At 36.7% G+C, this 7,070-nt stretch overlaps 1 long non-coding RNA gene across 1 annotated transcript; it reads left to right on the top strand.

Annotated features, from left to right (window-relative positions):
• The first annotated feature begins 4,821 nt into the window (after window positions 1-4,821).
• On the top strand, window positions 4,822-6,251 carry LOC310892206. Its single transcript, XR_014577945.1, has 3 exons — window positions 4,822-5,095; window positions 5,262-5,371; window positions 5,934-6,251. It is a non-coding gene; the product is annotated as an uncharacterized lncRNA (long non-coding RNA).
• The last annotated feature ends 819 nt before the right edge of the window (window positions 6,252-7,070 follow it).

Raw genomic sequence — 7,070 nt, forward strand, 5'->3', positions numbered from 1 at the left:
GATTATGTATTCTCTGCAGGTTTCAGTGAGACAGGCAGCAAGGTATTCAGATAGGGTCATTTGTGACCACATGTAAACATGTCACTTTGAGTACTTGAGGATCAAATAGAAAAAAAAAAAAAAAGTAAGCTATTTATGCAACAGAACCAAGATGAGAAAAAGATTTGGATAAAAACATCTTTGGATAAAGATTTTTTAGAGTTGCTTGAATTCACCATTTTATCTAGCTGAAGGTCTCTAAATACATGTTTTGGTTTTGTCCTATGCATCTGTTTCTTCATTTTGTGATATACGACAAGTTACTTGGTCTACACACACCCTTACTGATTCATCTTCAAGATGGAAGATGCACTTCACTATCACTGCAGATATTAAATGTTTCAACTGGAAAACTCTCTAAAGGACAGCAATGTGCGTTGAGTACCGAGACATATGACCCATGTTTGTCACTGTGACCTTAGATCATAAGCTACGCTTTTTTTTTTTCCCCTTAAAATTATTTTTTGCTTTTGTTTATTGACTTGGAAGGAGAGAAGGGGGAAGAACAAGCCAAAGATTTAATTGAAATCTCATTTTTATATATTTAAGATATTTTCTTATTATATTCTGTTTTTGTTTCAAAATATATTCCTGGCACCTATTAAAATTGAAAATATGGGAAGAATGAATTGACAGAAGAGGAACAAGCTGTAATAAAGAAGATAAAGAAAAATGTTTAGTAAGATTTGAATTCCATATCCCCAAGAGTTAACATTTATATCTCCTAGATCCCAGTGGGTGTTCACATCAAGGTACACAAACTTACAAATCAGGTGTTTATTGCAGTTGCTTTCCTTTCAAAATGTTGTAAGTATTCTCTTCACATTTTAAACAAAAAGTATGTGTTAGAAAGAAAAGCCTAAAATCTTGGGAAGTTGTTAAAGATTCCAAAGTAGAATGGGACAAAAACAAACTGAACAAACCAAACAAACAATAATAATAATAAAAAAACCTAAACTTATTATAGTCAAAATCCATTCACATTTTTCCACAATAATGACATTACTTTTTCAGCTTGAAGTAAGTTAAATAAAATATTTAAATTCCAGTCGTCCTACAACTACCTTGTAAGCAAGGGCTAGATTGTGTACTCTTTGTGTATGCACCTACCCACCTGGGCACTATATTTCTCTTGTACCCTGTTTTCATCCTTTAGTTCGTGTCTAATACTCAGTCATAGAGCCTGTTACAATCTTCTGTGAACAATTTGCAGTTTTGGTCCCAGCAGAACAAACAACAATGAGAACTTCACAGTCACAACATGGCCAGCAAGGACTTCATCTGGGGACCTGAATGAAGCTAGCCTGTATTTACATAAATGAAAGGTGATCCAAGCACCAGAGCACTTCAAATCCAACTGTACAATGAAAAGTGGTGGCTAGATACAAATGGAGTAAAATTGGTGATCACAAGCAACACCACCTGCCTGATTTTTGTGGATTAATTAATAGAGAAACTAAATCAGGAACCCACAGATAGCTCCAATTTCAGGTTCTTTAAACTAAAGGGTAAAGTTTAAACAAGCCCAAAGCATTCTCAGTGTTTGTTGAGTACCACAGATGTCCTTGATAAGGTCTGATGGCCTTACTTCAAAGAGAAGCTGCCGCTAGCCTCCTGCAACTCGGCTCCCAAGTGACAGAAGCAGCTGGACTTAGTTAAACAGTTACCAAGCAAAAGTCATCTTCTTGCTCTGCTGTGCAAAAGGTTGTTCTAAATATTATTTTCACTTATTCAACTCTACTAAAAGAGGAAAACATTCTCTTGAGAATAATTCTTTGGCTCGGACAGTCATTAAATATTGTGTTTTGAGTATTGGTACCCTATCTTAAGTAAGATTTATCATCTAGGTATTAATTCATTAAGCCTGTGGGTTTTGCTTTGTTTTTGTAAATATTAATTTTATTTATTTATTTATTATGGGAGGGGAATACATGTCTTTATAATTCATAGACTTTCTAATAATTTATAAAGCTATTTTCTATTTCAAAGCTTACTTCACTGTATATAAAGTGTCTCTTCATGGTTTTGAAAAGTTATAACAAGAAAATCATAGTTTGTTAAGAACAATCCTCTGCAGAGAAGACTCATTTAAAAGTTCTGTGTTGTGAAATCAGGTTTTTATTTATTTCAGTTTGATATAAAGGCTGTTATCAGACTGTTCCATTCATCTTGTGTTCGTCCATCTTGTGAAATCAAAAGTTGTGGATTTCACTTGATGAAAAATCTGTCTCGTGTATTATCCCAATTTTAGGTCATCCTTCTTCACATCCAGTTGGAACACCATTCTGGTGAACAATTTACATGTTCCTCACCTAGAATAATTTTTCAGCACTCCATGGACATTGAAGAAACAATGGGTATTTATACCAGTAGAAGACCCTCCTCTGTGTTTTTACATATGTTACATTTAAGCAAAACAAAACATGAAAATGTTTATACGCTACATAAGACCTTGAATCCAGCTATTCCCTTTTCTTCAGTCAGAGGGTAGTGAGGCACTGGAACAGGTGGCCCAGAGAGGTTGTGGATGCCTCATCTATGGAGAGGTTTAAGACTAGGTTAAATGAGGCCCTGATCAACCTGATCTAGTGGGTGGCGTCCCTGCCTATGGCAGGGGAGTTCAAATTAGGTGATTTTTAAGGTGCATGCCAACCCAAGCCATTCTATGATAACATTTCGAGTCTTAGCATACACAGAAACCCCACCATTTTAAACTTCAACATAGAAGGATGTTTAAATTATGTGCTTCATGTATTGCAGAATTTGGTTTTAGATGACTCAGTTCTTATTTATGTTTAGTTAAAGTTTGCCACATACTAGCACTCGAGAACATTATTCAAGTATTCAAAGCAAGAACTATTTATTATCTCTTGTATATTCAAAGAAAAATTTTGCAGTTTTGAGAGTAAGGAAATGATCTATGTATTGTGTGCCTATCTCCTTGTCTCTTCTGGGAAGGAAATAAGACAGTATGTGAAAAGAAGGGGAAACCAAAAGGACTTGGAAAAAAATATCAAAGTAAGAGTAAATTAATTGCTTGATATAAACTGTATCATTCTATCACTGACATTTTCCAGTTTTTCATGCTTTCCTGTATTACTTTGACCATCAAATAACATCGAGTAATAGCAGCATGTTACTTATAGTTGTTGAGAAACGCTAATAAGTTCAGATAGTATACTTTCTGTTGACATTTACCCATCAGAAAGCAGACAGGAGAATGACATGGTCTGAAAGCACTAACGCATTGTATCAATATTGTATTGTATACTTGGAGTGCACACTGAAAAATCAATCTATTGCTTTAGTGACTGATGCCTGCTTATTTTGCAGTTTTCGCTGTCCTCAAATGTGCTAATTATGTTAGTTATTGCTATGGTGTTTGAACAAGTTTGTGCTGAATGGCTTTGTGGCTTCATAAATCACCATCAAACATAAAAAAGCCCCACTTGTACAAAAAAAATCTGCAACAAAATCCTGCCATAAGTTCAGACAGAAAATGTTTAAGACTGAGAATTTGTCTTGATTCTTCCCACAGTTCCTGTAATGAATGCAGGTCTTAGAAGTGAAAGAATTGGTAATACCCAAATACTGAAGATCTCAACAGTAGAAGGAATTGAAGTCAGAATTGTCACACACAGAATGTCTAAATGTTATATATCAGGTCCCCCAAAATAATTAAAAAAAAAAGATTCAAAAGAATTAATAAACGCCGTAGGAAGCACAGTTGTGTGTCTGTCTCTGTTGCTTGTGTATTCAGAGTGGGTTCACACTCAGTGAGGATGTAGACTGTCAAGGATATGTGTTGTCACACATTTACATGACCTGAAGACCAAGGACTTTTAAAGACCTACTTGTTATTGCAAGATTCACAGTACAGTTATAAGAGCTAGCAATCTTGGATTCTTTCATTTTATTCACAGCTGAATAATTACTTTGCTCTGTGATGCTGTGTAAGTCATTTCCTGGCCAGCAAAGGATAGAAGGATTGATATTAAATATAGAGTATCCATGAATGGTGATAAATTCAACGTCAGTTTGAGGAATCATACCAAGCAAGTCCAAAAAAAGAGTGGATGAGTCAGAAATTTTGACATCAGAGAAAATAGTTCATTCAGTTTTAACCTAAAACATGGAAAAGTCATCTCTCCTAGTTGGATTTTTGAAATATACAGGTAAATATGTTGCCATTTTATTTCCAGAATGCTGGACTAACAGACTTTAAAAATGGAAACATGAAATAGAATGAACATACAGCATTCAAAGAAAACAAATTGGATCCAATGAAAAAATCTCAGTAAAGATGACAGGAAGAAAGAAAAAGGAATAATGTGCAATTGATTAGAAAATGAAAAGCAAAAAATGTACTGTAATTAAGGTAGCAAGACAGCTACTTGATTTTAATTGCAAATAATTTCTCTGTGTTTAGTAGCTCTTCCAGGGCTGAAATAAATATGGTTATTCTCTAGATTAAGAATGTCACCATTTAAGACAGAATTTTCTATCAAGTGTCTAGAATTTTGCAATCACAACCTTTTAGAAACTAAAGTAGCAGATGTGCTCCAGCAGTCAAGCTTCTTATGAACTGCAATACACTTTCTAGAATAAAGCTGCAAAAAGATTTAAGAGCAGTTGAAAAGTAGAATTTTACTTGAATGTAGGTCAATAATCTATAAAGGTTTATTTATTTATCTATTTATTTTTTTATTTATTTATATATTTTCTGAGTATGTTATCCTACTCTATTTTTTTTTTGGATGTAGAATTTTGACCTAGTTTTCTAGTGTCTAATTTATTTCTACGATATACTATTTTCACACCAGTGAGGCAGCAACAGTTTTAGTATCATGAAGACTTTTAAAAAAGTTATTTAACGATGATTCTCAAAGCCTGTGATATGCAGTTTATTTTGTTGCTCTTTGCATTGTTATCCTGCAGTACTCAGAGCCTGGATATGAACATGAAAGAGGAGTGGAGAGGAGAGGAGCAGAGAGGAGAGAAAAAAAAATAAAATAAAAAGAAAGCCAATGACAACAAAACCCTCCTACTGCAATCTGTGAGTCACTCATATTATTTTGCTACAGCTTCACTACCCAGAATTACCCTATGGTATTTTGCTGATTTTTTTCTTCATTAGGCTATTGAGAAACCAAATGGGAAATTGAGGATGAGCTTGTTTCTGACAAAAGCTTTCTCTAAACTTCAGTTTGTATATTTGACAGGGAATGAAGGCTGCAGAATACACAAATTTCACAGCTTTGAAGGAAGTGAAACAATATTAGGAGCAAGGTTTAGTGCTTCAGCTCCTAAGGGAAGAAGAGAGGACACACAGGTCAGTTTTAGATTCCTCTGGCAGTCTGCTTAGGGACTACCCAACACTCTGGGCTTGAAAGATTATAGAACATTGCCCACTCTCCTCTTCTGTCCTCTGGCTGTTTCCCCAGAAAATCCTTGTTCTGGGAACTGCAAAAGAAGGCAATTTTATTTTATTTAATGGATAATTTCTCTATTGTGTCAGCTCTCCACAGGGGAGATACTTGTGGGCTCAGAAGTCATTTAAGATGCTCATAAATATTTGAAGGAAGCAAACTTAAACTCAGAATATTGCTGTTATCACTACGTAGCTGTGGCTGGAGAGGTGGTCAGAACCAGGTTCAGATGTATGAATAGGGAGACTTGTGAAGTCACAGACAGCTCAGTTTGCATATCTGAAACGCAAGTGGCTGGTGGGGCATGGTGTGAAAATGCCTTTATTACAAGGAACTTAAGCTAAAACTAGGAGGCTACCACTTAGCACTTTACTGGTAAACAGCTTTGTTATGAACATTCATAATGATGCTGTGAGGGAACAAGGGTGCATGGGCTCTCTCAGGGACACACTCTCTCTAACACAGATTGTGAAGATCATCACATCAGATTCTCCACCAAACTGCTCTGATGAGCAGTGTCATCCCTGGACAGCTGGCAGGATATGTGAGTACAGCTGAAATATGCTTTTAGATTCTGCTTTTCAGGTCTACCCCCACAAGTATCTGTGACAGTAGAGGCTAATGCCATTGCTGAGGATCACAGATGTCAACATATACCAACAGTGGAAGAAGAGAGTGGGGAAAGCGTGCTTACTTGCCATGTGAGGAACTGGCTAGATCCCTGTGACGTGTGGATACTATGCATATGTTCACTGCAACTGAGGTTCACAGGCCTGAAAACAAGCTGAGGCACACCTTTTCAGCTGCAATAGTCATGAGGATCATAAGCACCTTTATTAATTATGTCAGCACAGTTGGACATTTTGCCTTTGTGAACTCCAGTGATGATAGATAACTGGGGTGTTACCAGACAGTGGTAAGTTGGCAAGTGCTTTGCAAAATTTAATTTACAAAAGCAGAAGGTGCTTAACAACATAGAATGGCTCGGGTTGGAAGGGACATTAAAGACTATCTAGTTCCAACAACCCTGCCATGGGCAGGGATGCCACCCACTAGATCAGGTTCCTCAGGACCTCATCCAGCCTGGCCTCGAACACCTTCAGGGATGGGGCATCCACAGCTTCTCGGGGCAACCTGATCCACTACCTCACCACCCTCTGAGTGAAGAATTTCCTCCTAATGTCTAATTTAAATCTGCTTTCTTTTAGTTTAAAGCCATTCCCCCCTGTCCTGTCATTGTCTGCCTGAGCAAAAAGTGAATCTCTATCTTTTTTATAAGCCCCCTTTAAGTATTGAAAAGCTGCACTGAGGTCACCCTGGAGCCTTCTTTACTTTAGGCTGAACAACCCCAGCTCTGTCAGCATTTCTTCATAGGAGACGTGCTCCAGCCCTCTGATCAACTTCATAGCCTTCCTCTGGACCCACTCTAAAAGATCATAGGTTGATGAACTACTTATTTTTTCCCATGTAGATCGGTCATACTAAATTCCCAAAGGGTGATACTGATTTCTGAAACAAGGTGGGTTCAGAAAAAGAAATATTGCAGTTCTGTATCTCATACCAACTTCTCGAACAAAGTCATGTTAACAGATTTCTGAACCT

Source organism: Anser anser, assembly GCF_964211835.1.
Source record: "Anser anser genome assembly, chromosome: 1".
NCBI classification, from domain to species: domain Eukaryota; kingdom Metazoa; phylum Chordata; class Aves; order Anseriformes; family Anatidae; genus Anser; species Anser anser.